This window comes from Canis lupus, chromosome 9 (genome assembly GCF_011100685.1).
Source record: "Canis lupus familiaris isolate Mischka breed German Shepherd chromosome 9, alternate assembly UU_Cfam_GSD_1.0, whole genome shotgun sequence".
NCBI classification, from domain to species: domain Eukaryota; kingdom Metazoa; phylum Chordata; class Mammalia; order Carnivora; family Canidae; genus Canis; species Canis lupus.
The window spans coordinates 30,617,944-30,635,047 of record NC_049230.1 but is presented as its reverse complement, the minus strand read 5'-3'; the positions used below and the strand labels follow the sequence as shown (position 1 = coordinate 30,635,047).

At 38.7% G+C, this 17,104-nt stretch overlaps 1 pseudogene; it reads left to right on the top strand.

Annotated features, from left to right (window-relative positions):
* The first annotated feature begins 313 nt into the window (after positions 1-313).
* Positions 314-961, top strand: LOC100685036 (annotated as a pseudogene).
* Positions 962-17,104: the final 16,143 nt, after the last annotated feature.

The window sequence follows — 17,104 nt, the reverse complement described above, 5'->3', positions numbered from 1 at the left end:
TGGACAAATGATGACTACAACTGGAAAAACAGAGTCATGTGTGTATGCATTATCTTCTTAGGTGAGCGAAAAATTCTTGAGGGTAGCAGAGCCATGAGAATTTATCTTCTCTTTCTTTTTCTTTTGCAATTCCTCCTGCATCTGAATACCCAAATCTCTTTCAACATGCCCTCCCTCTGCAATCTTTCTGGAAAGGATCTTTGGTCTTAGGTTTATTCCCATCAAGAATGCCTGGACTACTGTTCTTCTGAAGACAGTGTTCTTCTACTGTAATAAGGATCTCAGCCAATAGTCTTTTCTGCTGTGAGCTATCATGAGCAGCAAAGTCTCCCGCGACACCCAGTAGAGGGGGTGAGGGAGGTCCTGCACGGGAACCAGCACAAGTGCCGAAGTTTCTGGAAAGAGTGGAGCTGCAGATCCGCCTGAAGAACTATGACCCTCAGAAGGACAAACGCTTCTCGGGCACCGTCAGGGTTAAGTCCACTCCCCTCCCCAAGTTCTCCGTGTGTGTGTTTTGGGGGACAAGCAGCACTGTGATGAGGCCAAGGCAGTGGATATTCCCCACATGGACATTGAGGCGCTGAAGAAACTCAACAAGAATAAAAAACTAGTCAAGAAGTTGGCCAAGAAATATGATGCCTTTTGGCTTCAGAATCTCTGATCAAGCAGATCCCATGAATCCTGGGTCCAGGCCTGAATAAAGCTGGCAAGTTCCCTTCCTTGCTGACCCACAATGAGAACATGGTGGCCAAAGTGGACAAAGTGAAGTCCACCATCAAATTCCAAATGAAGGTGCTACGTCTGGCAGTGGCTGTTGGCCACCTGAAGATGACAGAGGATGAGCTCATGTACAACACCCACTTAGCTATCAATTTCCTAGTGTCCTTGCTCAAGAAGAATTGGCAGTGTCCAGGCTTTATACATCAAGAGCACCATGGGCAAGCCCCAGCGCCTTTACTAAGACTGTTTAATAAATCCTAGTGCTACCCTTAAAAAAAAAAAAAGGGATCTCAGCCAATTAAGAGAAATATGCAAAGTTCCTAATTCCTGCAATACCATTTCCAGCAGTCTTTAAAGGTGAATTAAATTTACTAAAGGGTTGTTATAGCAAAGGACAATTGCAAAGTAGCAGAAGACAACTTCAAACCTAAGGTTAAATACTATTTTTTATTTTATAGAACAAAACAAAAGATCAAAATAACTTAAAACATTACAGGGGAAGGTCCTCATGAGCATAATCTCTACTATCTAGCTAGCCTGACTCTTCCATGCTAACATTAGCCCTTTCTCTCACACAGTGCTACTTTTTTGCTTTCGTATTAATCTTCTCATTGCAAATAATCTATTTAAGAATCCTCTACCCTCTTTCTAAAGTACTAGGTAGGATCCATCCCATCTCTGTCCCAGCCACAATAGCATAATTGCTAGAACACGATGTTATAGAAATTTTCTTTTTTTTTTTAAGATTTTATTTATTTATTCATAAGAGACACAGAGAGAGAGAGAGAGAGCGAGGGAAGGCATAGGCAGAGGGAGAAGCAGGTTCCATGGGGAGCCTGATGTGGGACTCAATCCTTGGACCCTGGGATCACACCTTGAGCCAAAGGCAGATGCTCAACCACTGAGCCACTCAGGCATCCCAGTTACAGAAATTTTCTAAAGTCTCATTTATTCCCTTAGACTAATACCTGGAGGAGAGAAAAGGAGAATAAGGGAGATAGAGACTTTGGCAAGACAGTTCAAGGCTGGACTTTATTATTCCAATGGAATGAACATCTCAGTGTGAACTTTGTTACTCCAAGTATGGTCCCTTTTAATAGATCTTTATCAATGTGACATCCAGATAAGCTTTCTCTTTCTTCCCAGTTTCTAAGCAAATAAATATTGATCCAAAGTCACACAAATTGTGTGCACACACATACATATACTCCTTTCCCCCAAGAAGAAACACTGATATTTAGGAAAATGTAGTCTAGAGCCTTATGAAGAAAGTGAAACATTTTCCTATATATAGTCTTCAAAGACCCTATCTCCAGAGAGAATATTTTCAACAGGCAGAGATGAGTCAATCCTTTTGTTAACCCTTTGTTTAAACCTTGCTCAGGGGCAGTAAGAGAGTTTATTAGCCTTAAATTCAAATAATCTTCCTTTCCCCATCTGTGGGCAGGATGGAAGTGGTTTGGGGTGGGGGATAGTTGGCTCTTATGATTCATTCATTTATACTGAAGCTATAGTATTGGGAAGATACATTTAGTATTTAACCGAGGAGGCAACAGAAGTAAGTCATTCAGATGCTGGCCAGGATCTTGAAACACATACTTCTATCCCAAAATAATTTCCCTCCAGATTTCCGGGACACCTATGTAAAGTCTAAAGTTAGCTCTCCCCACAGCCATGCTGATTATTGGGAACTTTCTGCGGACTTCTGAATGCCTCCCCAGTTAGTGCATGGGCTCATAGCAAGAACAGATATTGATTGCTTACCATCCAACAAGAGCCCAAGATAAAATAAATGCTGATCCTGGCCTATAGATTGATTCTCTATTTACTGAAAGGTACCTTTCCCTCCTGCCAGTTCCATTAGTAGATTGTCTGCCTTGAAAATCTAGTGGACCAGGCCTGTCCCATTCTGGCTCTGCTTACCCAGATTGGAAAGAGTGCAACTCTTTCTCCCCCAACATTGGTATCTTTTCCTGTGTCTCTTTGGTATTGCCATAACATCTCCATCTCAATGCTAGTCGCACAGTATTGCAGTTTATCTGCCTGTAGGTCTGTCTTCCTTGCTTGTCTGTGAGCTCCAGGAGGTCAGGAACTTTATATCTCTTTTAGTGAAGTATAGTCGACACAGAATGTTACTTTAGTTTCATGTGTAAAATCATATAGTGATTCGACTCTATTGGACTCTATACATTATGCTCTATTCTCCACAAGTGTAGCCACCACTTGTCACCACACAATGCTATTACAATATCATTGACTATGTTTCCTATGCTATACTTTCATCCCTGTGACTTATTCTTCCCATAACTGGAAACTTGTATCTTCCATTCTCTTTCTCCCATTATGTCCATCCCCCACCCTTCTCCCCTCTGGCAACTATCAGTTTGTTCTCTGCATTAATGGAGCCGTTTCTGTTTTGTTTTGTTTTGTTTTTTTTAAGAATCTACATGTAAATGAAATTATATGGTATTTGTCTCTTTCTGTCTGACTTATTTCACTTAGCATAATACCCTTTAGGTTCATCCATGTTGCCACAAATGGCAAGATCTCATTCTTTTTTTATAGTTGAGTAATATCCCAGTGTGTGTGTGTGTGTGTGTGTGTGTGTGTGTACATATATACTACATCTTTATCCATTCATCTACTGATGGACACTTGGGTTTCTTCCATATCTTGGCTATTATAAATAATGCTTTAATAAATATAGGGATATATATATCTTTTCTTTTTAAAAAAGATTTATTCATTTATTTGAGAAAGAAAGAGAAAGTGGGGCAGGGGTTAAAGGGAGAGGGAGAGAGAAACTCCAAGCAGACTTCATGCTGAGTATGGAGCCTGGCATGGGGCTTGATCTCAAGACCTGAGATCACAATCTGAACTAAAACCAAAAATGTAGAACAGTCAACTGCCTATGCCATTCAGGTGCCCCTACATATATCTTTTCAAGTTAGTGTTTCCATTTTATTTGGGGTAAAAACCCAGTAGTAGAATTATTGGATCACTATAGCATTTCTATTTTTAATTTTTTGAGAAACTGAGGAGGGCAAGAACTTAAATGTATTTTGGCATTCCTTCTCCTCTTCTTTCCCACTCAGTACAGTGGGAGGCACATATTAAGTGTTCAGTGGGGTTAGGATTACTTTAAACTGCTCAGCCTGAGGCAATAAACAAAAATCATTTGCATGATTATTGGACCTATTAATTCAGTTTTAGTTGGAGAAACATAGTCAAAAGCATATTGGAAGACCAGACACTTTTACAATCTCCAAATTCTGTTCAAATGGAATAATTTCTCTCTTTAATCTGCTTCTCTAAATCTTTCTGGACAACTTATTGAAAGCTGTGTGATCTGTTTTCGCTTTTCCCCCACATTCTCCTTCCATGACCAGATTGCTCTATCACCCTGAAAGTTTTCTTGCTAAAGGAGCCCAAGGCCCTCATGCTCCCTTATTCCTGTGTCCCCAGTGTTCCCAATGGCACCTGCCGTTCTTCCTTCCAGTCCTAGATTGTGGAGCATTTGTTTGAGAACAAAGGCATGAATTAATAGCTTTTGTTCCTTGGAGGGATTTGGAAGCACTTGGAACCCTGGAGCCTAAGTAGGGAGTTGCTTACACCAGCTGAAACAATCACAGGATCCAGACTGGAGACAGAGTTTAAACACACACACACACACACAAACTCTTCCCATTCAGCTGGCCCTCCATTCAGCCTGGGGTGGTGGGGGTGGCTTAACATGTGAATCCAGTTAGCAGCAGCATTCCTGGAAAACTGGCTCGTTGCTGAGCTTTCTGGAGAACTTCATCCACCTGTCATGCTGGGCCTTGGACAAGAGCCAGGACAGGCAGGAAATAATAGGCTGCAGGATACTGGTGTGTGTCAGTGGCCCCGACCCTCCCATTCCTGAGCACAGATGAGCTAGAAGCCTGTGAGGTGTCACCGCACCTCAGTTGGGCTCAGGAGACCACAAAAAGATCAGTTGAGGGAGGGGGAGGCCCAGAAGGGATGACAGGCTCTCTTTCGGACTGCAGAATTATCTCTGTAGGGAAATGGCCCTGGCTCTTGGTCAGACCTATCCCTTTGTTCTTACTGACCTCATCTTGCACACATAAGGCTGAGCCTCAGATTCAAAGGAGAATGTCTGGGTCCTTCCCACCTCCATATCCCCCCACCCCTTGGCCTCTCTAGTCAGTCAGAGAACTGGCTGCAATGACATCAACTGGCTAGAATTACATAAAACTTCCCTTTTCAACTCCCAGACTCCTGGATTCATATTTTGCTTTGTTTTTAATTTCCAAATGGTTTCCCTTTGTCCAGCTGGCTTTCTCCCCTCCCTACCCTGATCTCCGTCAATTTTCATTTCCTATTTTCCATTTGCAGGTTTCAGACAATGAGATGGAAGAAACAGGGGTTCTCAAGAAGCTCTAACTCATAAGGATGACCAATACTGGGCAAGTTGAAAATATTTTACTCTAGGAACAACTCTTAGGTGCCAGGTGGGGTCATATTAAAGTAGCATCAACCTTTTGTTCTGGGAGGAAAGAGGTTTCAGGCAGTTCTTCCTCCTTGTGAGCCATCTTATAGCCAATTCTACTGTGGGTGATGAAAGGAGGGAAAAACAGGCATTTACATTTGCCTCTGGTTGCTGATGATGGGCCACCTATGGGCGTCATTCATAGATTTGAAATTAGCAAGCCCATAGGCCAGAGTGTCTCAAATTCTAATATGTATATGAATCACTATGGGATTTTGTTAAGATATTAAAGGTTGAGGGGTGGGGTGGGGCTGAAAGTCTGCATTTCTAACAAGCTCCCTGGTGATATTGATACAGCTGGTTCTCAGATCACACTTTGAGTAGCAAGGGTATGCTTACGTGGCAGTTTGTTTTTTGGAGATTTATCCTGTGAGAACTTAGATAATAAAGCTATATCAGGGCAGGAAGTCTTCATCTAAGAATGAGGACCGTGTAATGGAAAGAGGACTAATTAGGAGCAAGGAAACCGGGGCTGTATTCTAAGTTATATAACAGGCTAACTGGGTACAATTTGAGTAAACTATAACCTCCCTGAGCTACAAGGAGGAAGTTAAACTAGGTTGATAAGTCTCCAACCTTTTCATACAGAATTCGTGTTTGAAAGGATTTTGTCCACTAAGTATGTTGTAAACAACAGAATAAGGCATATGATTCTACCCTAGACAAATGAATACTCTAGATTTATTCTTTTGAACATTAGAACATGTATCAGGGCATAAACAGAGACACCCCAGGGAACAACTGATGGTGTCTACAGTCCTTTTGTAACACCAACATCATTGTCCTTCCTTGTTCCACTATCACACTTTTTAAATTCCTACAGCTTTAAAATAAGTCTCCGTATATGGTAGTATAAGTAGTAGAAGTCCTCTGATTCTTCTTAAAGACTTAGTTCTTCTTAGCCCTTTGCATTTCCAAATATTTTTGAATGAGCCTTGTCAGTTCAAAATCCAAAAATACATGCTTGGATTCTGATCAGAACTGTATGGAATCTCAGATTACTTTGGGAAGAAGTTGTCACAATATTGAGTCATTCAACTCATGATTACCATATGTGCTCACATTTGTTTAGGTCTTTTATTCCTTTCTGTAAAATCCTTTACAGTTTTTTGGTATCAAGGATATACTGCCCTCCTAAAGTAAGTGGGGAAGCAATCTCTATTTATCTAATCACTAAACAAATCCTGTTTCTCTTCTGCATCTTTTTTGTAGTATTTGTACTTTGCCTTTTTGTTTTTTATTCATCTTTAAATCATGTGAATTCTGATGCTATTTGCTGATGGTTCCTAGGGTATTATTTCAGACAATAAGAATTTTCCTTAGGACTCAGGTAGTAGTTTGTGTTAGTGAGTGCTTTCTGCTTTCAAGTTTTCATTGTTCTCAATAAGAGAATGTTGTTCCTACCCCTTATGGGATGTCATTTACTTGGAAGGACTGCCAGCTCTGTCTGAGATCTACAACTGTATTCTGAGTGGTATGATCTTTGACATTTATGTTACAGAACCTCTTTATAGGCCTCATATTGATTTTATCTGGTTTTCTGGATCTGAAAGAGAATAACGTATATATTTGGCTTTTCTCACTGTTCACCTGAAACTTCTCAGACCTTAAGCTACTGAACAGGTTAACCAAGAACTTTATTCAGAGTTCAGTAATTCAGTTACCTAAGGAGAAAGAGTGCCAGTGGGTAAACTCCCTATTTCCATGGTTTCAGCCTTTTGATTATTGAAAGTATTGGGTCAGGATTCGCTTTCCACTGTTGCGTTCCATCTGGTCTCTAACTCAATCATAAGCTGCAGAAGTATATATAGTCTCCTTTGAGTGACTAGTTGCTAGCTTTCTTCTTAAGATAACTAAGGCTTGAATCTCAAAGTCTCCCTAGAGAGTGCTTTAGATAGTACTACTTAGAATAGCCTGACCAAGTGGTGTGTTTCTCTTCTCTCTCTTGAGTTTTTTTGGCCTCTCCTAATTACCCATTTTCAGGAGTCTCTTACTTTCTTGTGACTCTGCCTTTTTTTTTTTTTTTTCTTTTCCCATGAGGGAGGGTCATAAATTAACCTTAGAGGGAGAATACTTGGTCCCATCTGAAGTATATCTCTTGGTGGTTCCTCAGAGTTGTTGTCTTATGGACGGTACTCTTTGCCAGTTTCAAGTCTTGTAACTTTTTTCATCTTTTCATTATTCTATTCATTATTTTGATGAAAACCTACAATGGAGAACCAGCTCCCAGTACTCCACAACTACTTTGTACCCAGAAGTCAAGAAGGTCCTGTACCATACCATATTAATTTGTTTTCTCTAGCCCCATGTTAATTTGTTCATTGCCAGTATTATCATCAAAGATTATTAAATATTAGTTACCATTTATTGAGTTCTTACTCATGTGCTTAAAACTATGCTAGTGTGTTATGTTCATATTTTTCACGCAATTCTTACAAATAACCCTGTAAGACTGGAATAATATAATATTCTCTCTCCTTCTCCCTATCTCTCCCTTTCTCATTTTATAAACCAGGATATAGTAAATCCTCACATAATGGTTAAGTGACTTGCCCAAGATCACATGGCCATAGAATGGCAGAGGCACATTTCTTTTTCAAATCTTTCTGATGGGCTTCCTGGGTAGTTAAGTCAGTTAAGCATCTGCCATTGGCTCAAGTCATGATCCCAGAGTCCAGGGATTGAGCCCCCATCAAGCTCCCAGTTCAGTGAGGAGCCTGCTTTTCCCTGTTCCTCTGCCTGCCACTCCCCCTGCTTTTGCCCTCTCTCTCTCTCTCTGTCAAATAAATAAAATCTTTAATTAAAAAAAAAAAAACACACACACACAACAAATTTTTCTGACTCTGCTACCTCTCCTCTTATCCATAGTGTTATGAGTTTATACCTTTGACTCCCCTCCCCACTATTTTTTTCTCTGTTGGTTTTCTTTTTTAATTCACAAGTTGATGAACTCTAAAATGGAAATGCCATTTCCTTCCCTCATGTCTTTCCATTCTAGCACCATAACTATATTGATATTGATGCATAAATTTGTTCTTCCAAGTCAAAGAAAAGATAGCCATGGCACAGGCCAGCAGCTTTAGTCTTACTTTACTTTTTGGTTTTTGCTGTTTGTTGTATCGTAAGTTTGATCATTTTAATGAGTTTTGTCATATTGATTTTATAGTTTTGCTCTTTCTGTTCCAATTTCCCTATCTTTGATTTTCCCATGCATATATTCTCTATATTAATATCGGAAAATAGTAATGTTTCTGTTATTCTTTCAAGCCTTGGCCTTCACATTTTCCTTAAGTACCCCTTTTTTAAAAAGATTTATTTATTTTTGAGAGAGATAGCGTGTGCCAGTGAGCATGGGGAGAGGCAAAGGGAGAGGGAGAGGGAGAAAAGTGGACTTCCCGCTGAGTACGGAGCCTGAAGTGGGGCTCAATATCACAACTCTGAGATTATGAATGCTTAACCGACTGCTCCACCCAGGCACCCCCAGAAATTAATAAGTTTACTCTATTCACTCTGGTGACTTAGGTAAGCAAACTTCACTCTTCTGGACTGTTCTTTTCTCATAAAGCAGTATTAAATTACTGCTTTCTCAACTACCAAAAGTTTGCTTAATCTCCATATATTTTTGTCAATTTACTAAGCTGTAAAAAAAAAACACTGTTGAGAAAAGCAAGGTCTTCTATTTTATAGGTCATAAATTATATTCCCTGTATGTTATATATATCCTATTGGTTCTTTTTTTTTGTAAGTATATTCCAGTCCATTAAAAATTTGAATAAAGAAGCACCTTCCAATTTGATCTCTCTTATAAACTATTTTTAAATACTTGGCTTCAGAAATTACCAAACAAATTGCTTACTTCTGACCTTATCCCTCCTTTCCCACATGTACTGGAAATCATTTTCCATCACCATCCTCATTGCAGTGTGCAAGAGAGTCTATATTCTTAAAACACCCTCTTTTCCCTTCTTGATAGCATACTCATCCTTATTTTTATTGATATATAAATGACATATAACATTGTGTAAGCTTAAATATGATGTGACTTCACATTTTATTGCCAGAATCATACAACTCCAAACAAATGCTTTAGCTTTGACTCATCTTTCAAATATAAATCATAGGGCTTACCCACATCTCTTTTCCTACCGTGCCTATAGTTTCTTCTACCATTTATTACTGTGAAGGCTCCCATACTCCAGTTCCTTTTAATGCCTTAAGTTTTCCTCTTTATAGCCAACCTTGTATGTTGCTCTAAAATTATACCCAATTTTTTTTCGCTTGGTGCCTTATTCTCATTTCCTATGTTTTTTGACTAACAAGTTATTACTTGAAGTTGGACTTGTACTCATCATCATATAATTTTAATTAGTGCTTTAGGGCTTCTTCTGAATTCTTTTCCTCACACCCTTCTACTTGACTTCTATTACCTTTATGATTTATCTGAGACTCAACTGTTCTCCTCTACTAGATTAATATTCTCTTTTTTGGGGTCTTGGTTCCAATTACATTAAGTCAAAAATCAGTGGGGAGCCTGGACAAACAGTTTTGGAAACAAGAGAGGAACTATCAACCATCAAGGTGCTGTTGGAATGAATAAAATCCAGCCAATTCCTCAGCCTTATGTCTATCTACTCAAGATTCAAAGTCCTAAAAGACAAACTCAGATTGGCCAAGCCTAAGTATCAGGTTGGTCAGAGAAAGGATCAGATAGAAATAACCTTCAAAGACCCTTTAAGTTTCCATACAGTAAAGGAAGGAAAAGAATTCTATATTTATAATTCCAATAAATTTATATAAAATGATAGTAGGTTATTTTCCATCAGGAAATTGGGGTGCTGTCAAGGAAGGGAAATGAACAGAAAGAGGAGTGAATGCAGTGAATGAAACAATATAGGGACCAGTATGGTCTTTTAGTCTCCTGTCTTCTCTTTCTTTTCAAATCAAGAGAGATGCTCTCCATTCAGTTGGGCAAGCATTACCAGCTCAGTTGTTGTTGTTGTTGTTGTTGTTGTTGTTGTTGTTGTTGTTCTTCTTCTTCTTCTTCTTCTTCTTCTTCTTCTTCTTCTCTCTTCCTATTCTTCTTCTTCTTCTTCTTCTTCTTCTTCTTCTTCTTCTTCTTCTTCTTCTTTCTTCTTCTTCTTCTCTTCTTCTTTTTTAAGTTTGCTCCACACCCAGCATGGAGCCCAATGTGGAGCTTGAAATGACCCTGAGATCAAGACCTAAGCTGAGATCAAGAATCAGATGCTTCACCAGTTGAGCCACCCAGGTGCCCCACTCTCTTGGATGCTAGTCTGTGCTGCACCTGCCAGCGCATTAAAAGAACAGAGATATGTGAACCTATGGAGCTTGTGTAAGCCCCTTGAACCTCTTTTTTATCACCCATGATATTGAGACCTGCTTCCTAAGTTTTTGTGAAGATTATTAGTGGTAAGATATAGTGCCTGATATGCAGTCATCCAACAAAATGTTGGCACCCTGCCACCTCTTCTTCAGACAATCTCTTGGATGATTTTCACATTCATCAAGGCAGTTACTCATAATCCCTCCACAGAAAGCCCTGTGAAGTCCTGTTATCCACATCAGAAATGTTTTCCATTCTTACATTTTCTAGGCAGATTTACTTGGCATGCCTCTGGCTGTCAGTTCTACCAGCTAAAACTCTTCTTTGTCCCTAATGGAAATTTGTCACAATGCTACTGCCCCATATTTTTTCAGTCCAGATCTCATGTTCATCTGCTACATTTACCATGTGCATCACTCACATTACCTCCCTAAGTGACTTGTGGTCTTTCCTAAAGACACATGATGCCATCAGTTCTGCTACCCTTTTTCTATAGATATAGGTTCAATTTCTCCCTTCTAAAGCTTTATACCAAACTCCTTACTTCTAGAAAATGGAATTATGAAAATATAGCCTATGTTTTTCCAATGTTAGAGTTGGTGCCTTTATTCTGTAGCTAGGCTATAGAACTGGAGATATCTTGGATATCAAATTCTTCTACTAATAAATGGATCTTAGTGTCTATGAATTACCAGATGCACTTTGGTTATTACAGAAATTAGTGACACATAGTTCCTGCCTTCCAATAGCCTATAGTCTAGTGAGGTATGAGAGACACATGCAAACAGGTCAATTACACTACAATGTGATAAGTAGGAACAGAATGATAGTGTGAGGCTGGTCAGGGAAGTTTAAAATGAATCACAAGAATGAGTGGAGGTGAACTGACAAAGAAATGGGGAAGGTGATCCAGAATTTATGTATGCAAAAACACAGTGTTGAGAGAGAGAGCTAAGTACGGTTAGGAAATTGCAAGTAATTCAATGGGTCTTGAGTATTAGAGGGTAGAGGGTTAAGGTGTTGGGTAGGGGAGGTAATCTTGAGACAACAGGACAAGCAAAGGCAGTAAACTAAGGCCTTTTATGAGTAAAACTGTATTGGAATACAGCCATATCCACTCATTCACTTACTGTCTGTGGCTGCTTTATTGCTATGATGGCAGAGTTGGTAGTTGCCACAGAGACCATTTGGCCTGCAGAGCAGAAAATATTTACTATCTGGCCCTTTACAGAACAAGTTTACCAACAACTGCCATAAAGATGTGAAACAGAGCACAATGATCTTAGAAAGGCATATGAAAGAAACTTGACTTTATTCAGAGGAGCAATAGAAAGGCTGATGAAAGATTTTAAGGAAGAGAATGACATGCTCATCAGATTTGTATTTTAGGAAAATCACTTTGGCTGTATATAAAGAATGGATTAGAGTGAGCAAGACAGAAGGGAGGGGCACCAGTGAGAAATATATTACAATAATCCAGACTGGTGAAGATTGGCCTGAACAAATATATGCCCAGAACTGTGCATGAAGATACCTATGCAAGAAAATAATAGCACTGTCTTTTCTTAGACTTTCCTTCTGTGACTTCTCTTCTTTTGTTGTGGCTTTCCTATGTCCTTCACTCTCTTCCTCCAGATTTCTTTTTCTAGTATGTTCAGTCTTTTCCCTTCTCCAAACATCGTATTCATATTTGAAGCTATATCCCTTATTGAAGTCAGGCAGGCAGAGACTTCAGGAATCTGCATGTCTGAACTTCTAAAGTCATGCTGTTACTGTTGTAGCTTGTCTGTCCCCTAATCTGAACACGGACTAATGATCCTCCTCCTCCTTCTTATCTTAGTCTGTTTACTTGGGCCATTGCAACCATTTCTGGAATCTCCCAATATTTCACTGCTCACTCAAAGTACCATACTGCTGCTGTCCCAGCATGGACCATTTATCGTAAAGTCCAAGCTTTTGAAGTTGGAAATACTTTCTTCATTATTCTAATTTTTGTGTTGATAAGACTGAAGTTGAGACAGGTTAATTACTTGCCCTTAGTCACAGCAAATTAGTAGAAAACTAGGTTTCCTAATTCCTTACCTTAGGCTCTTTCTAACAGTTGTAAGTTCCTGTCCCAAATTAGGGAGATAAAACAGAAATCATCATTTCTGCTCTATGATATCAGCCAATTTGATCACTTAAAGGAAGCTTATAAACAGCCATGTACCTGTCCCAACTACTTAACTATAGTTTTCTTAAGAAATTCCACTGACTAGATCAATTGCTTCCTGCTGTAGAGATCCAACTAAAAGTGTCAGAAACCATCTGGAACCCAATTATGAAATAAAGGAGGGCTTAATACCTAGGCTTGAAGTAGGAAAATGATGGATGATGTTTTAGCTTTGAAATATAAAAGGGTTATGGGACTTTACAGCTTTCGTTTGGTTTTTATTTCATATCATTGTGTCTTTTAAATACTCGAGTTCTCAAAAAGAAATCACTCACCTCAAGAAATGATGGTTTTATAACACTTTTGTAACCTGCAAAAATGTCACATTTATTACCATCATTTCACAGTGACTCTGGTATTTTTACCTCTACTGCAAAAGAATCTCTTATGACAGAATGAAGACAGATGCTATCATTTTCGTAGGACTAAGTTGAAAGAAAGATGTGGGTGCTACTGAAAGGCTTGATGTCTTCTAGTCAGTTCCACAAGTAAGGTCTGTAGAGGACAACTGCCAACCCTGGAAAATTTCAGGACTAAAAAGCGATAGTCACCAAGAGCAGATGCCTAGGGGACTAGATCTGATTATAGCCTTCTCAATTAGCACTATCCTATATGGTGGTCACTTGCCACACATGGCTACTTATTTTAGGTTACCTAACATAAAATTAAAAATTCAAAAAGACCAGAGATAACAAGAAGTGCTGGCAAGGACGTGGAGAAAAGGGCACACTTGTGCACTCTTCGTGGGAATTTAAATGGATGCAGCCATTATGGAAAACAGTATGAAGAATCCTCAAAATGTTAACAATAGAATCATCCTACAACCCAGCAATCTCATTTCTTGGTATATATCCAAAGGAAATGAATTAACTCTCTAGAAGAGATATCTGCCTATGTTCATTGCAGGATTATTTACAATAACCAAGACATGGAAACAACCCAAGTGGCCCCTGACAGATGAACAGATAAAGAAAATGGGGTATATATTTTTAAATGGAGTATTTTTAAGCTATGAAAATGAAGGAAATCCTGACATTTGGGACAACACGGATGGACCTTGAGAATGTTATGCTAAGTGAAATAAATCAGCAGAGAAAGACAAACACAGTGTTATCTTACTTATATGTGAAATTTTTAAAAACTCAAAGAAATAGAGAACACAATTGCTAGTGTTAGATAATAGCTACTGTATTGAAGGGGGGAAATATAGAGTATTTTTATCATTGTGGAAAGTTCTTTTTTTTTTTTTTTTTTTAAGTAGGCTCCACACACAATGTGGGGCTTGAACTCATGACCCTGAGTTTAAAAGTTGCATGCTCTATCAACTGAGCCAACCAGGCAGCCTATTGTGGAAAGTTCTTACATTGGACAGTGTCATTACAGAGAAAGGCAAGATAAAGAAATAAAATGAACAACTGGGCATGGATAGAAACCATTAGCAGACTTGGTCATAGCACAAAGAATGAACAGTGTGGCACAGTGGCTAGGAAGAGACATGAATTCTAGTAGAATTACAAGATTAGTTCATTAGAACCTGTTGATTAACCTCTCTTGCTTATTTTTCTCCTTTATTGTGGGCATTGATTAGTGTTACTTTCCTACAGGGTTGTTTTGAGGATTACGAGACCTCGTATACAAAGGGCTTGGCGTGATGCCTGGCATCGTATGTGCTCAAGAAATTATAATGATTGTTCTGAGGATGAGGTCACTTCACCAAATAACTACTTCATACTAAGATCTTCCCATCTAGCAGCTTGGACTTAATCACTTCAGAGTTGAGAAGAAGCACTATCTCAGAACACTAGTAATCTTGAAATTTAAAAAAATGAAATGATTATTGAGAGAGAGGTCAACAGAAACATAGTTGATGAGGCCAATATCAGAAAGATCTCAATCAGCTACAGGTAACAGAAAGTCCAAATAGTGTGTGATGTAAAACAGAAAGAAGTTTATTTATTGAGGAAGTTATTTAGCTTTCTGCCCTAATATCTCTAGGATATAGTTTTTATCCTCACAGTTTCAATATGTCAGTTTATCCATGGAAGGATAAAATAGGCTTCAACTTTTTATTTAGGAAAGGGTGCTTCCCTACATACCTTCTGCAACATCTCACTGACCAGAACTCTGTGCCACCTCTAACAGTAAGAAGAACAAGGAAGAGAGATTTTTGTTTGCCTTATGTTGTGAACTACATGAGGTTGCCAGTATTTCAGCATTTTCAACCGACAAAGAAACAATTTCATATTTTTAGCCCAAGAGTTGGGCACATTGCCACTCTGAACAAAATTGGGATTCTGTTAAGAAAGAAAGGAGAGTGTAGACTTTGGGCAGGCAACTGACAGTGTCTGCTGCTAGTTCCCACCTCACATCAGGCAAGTGTGAGTCTTGCAGCCCCTGACGGCAATGGTTACATTGTGTCTGAGAGAAGGGTCTAAAATTACTCAGCTCAGAGACTACAGAGCTGGAACGGAGAGCTAGAACTTCTATCTCAAAATCTATGCGCATCCCACCATATTCTCAAGGGGAAAAGCAAAAATGAAATAGTTATAAACAATACAAAATTGAAAAAACCCAAAAGGTTTGATCATGAGAGATTTTGTGTTGCACAACAGTTTACATCAGCCACACATGCAGGGTTCTTTTTGTTATTGTTGTTTTTTAATCAGAGGTATCAGTCACAACTGAGATGAAACAGGATTACACATAAGTAGAGGGAAAATATATTGGCTCATTTTGTTAGAATTAATTCAATTTCCATTCTTGTGTCTTTCCCTTGGGGTAAATGGTTATCTGACCTGATGCTGATCAACTGGGTAAGATGAGCTTATTTAAAGACAATTATTACAAGAGAAGATGGCGTCAGATTTTTGTTTTATTTACTTTGATTTTTGTTTTGCTTTTATTGTTTTTTCCAAAGTAAGAAATGTGGATGTTAAATAAAACAAATCCACAGAGTTAAAAATGCCTTGTCTAAATAAAAACTATTTCCTCTATCTGAATTATAGAATTCCATGGCTCACTTCTCATAAGATATTTTTTCTACTTTTGTGATTTTATTATTGTATGTTGATAATTTCCCAGGTTTTTTTTCTCTCTTTTTTGAGACTCACCTTGTGTATTCAGCTGCCTACTGAACACACCACATAAATATCTCATAGAGCACTTCTATGTCAACATATCTAAAACTAACTTCATGATCTTTCTCCTAACAAACAAAACATCCTGCTTCTCTTCTAGTGCATTTCTTCTAATAAATGACAACAACGACTACCCAGTTTCTCAGACCCAAAGACAGATGTCATCCTTGACTCCTCCATTTCTTCATCCCTTTCACCACCTCCCATCAATCCCATAAAGCCTGCCAATATACCTTCTTAAACATTCCCAGAAAAAGGAACCCTCTTGCACTGTTGGTGGGAATGCAAACTGGTACAGTCACTCTGGAAAATAGTATACAGCTTCCTCAAAAAGAGAAAATAGAACTTAAAAATAGAACTACCCTACAATCCAGCAATTGTACTACTGGGTATTTACCCAAAGAGTACAAAAATACTAATTCAAAGGAATATATGCTCCTTGACATTTACAGCAGCATTATTTGCAATAGCTAAGATATGGAAGCAGGCTGTGTCCATAAATAGATAAATGGATAAAGATGTGGTGTACACAGACAGACACACACACACACACAGACGAATATTATTTAGCCATAAAAAAAAAAATGAACGCTTGCTATTTGCAATGACGTGGATGGAGCTAGAGAGTATAATGCTAAGTGAAATAAGTCAGAAAAATATAAATACCATATGATTTCATTCATATATGGAATTTAAGAGCCAAAACAAATGAGCAAAGGGAAGAAGAGGGAGAGAAACCAAGAAACAAACTCTTAACTATAGAGAACAAACAGATGGTTACCAGAAAGGGAGGGTGGGTAAAGGGATGGGTGAAGTAGGTGATGGGGGCTAAGGAGTGCATTTTTCATAATAAGCACTGGGTAATTAAAATAAAAACTTAAAAAAAATTCCCAGACCCATACATTTCCAATGTACCAGGATTTTCTCCACCATAAGCAAATTTTTGCAAAGCTTAACTTAGCTAAAGGAAGACACTCCTAAGCTAAATCAAAGATGACCTGAATAGGAATGGTGTCATCCAACTTCATCACTGATGCATCATTTCCATGGAAATCCCTGGAGGACCTATGGCTGTCTCCAAATCATGAAGAACCCTATCACTATTAAGGAACTGAAAGTAAATGGTATATATGGTGAATAATTAAACATAGCCTCATATCTTC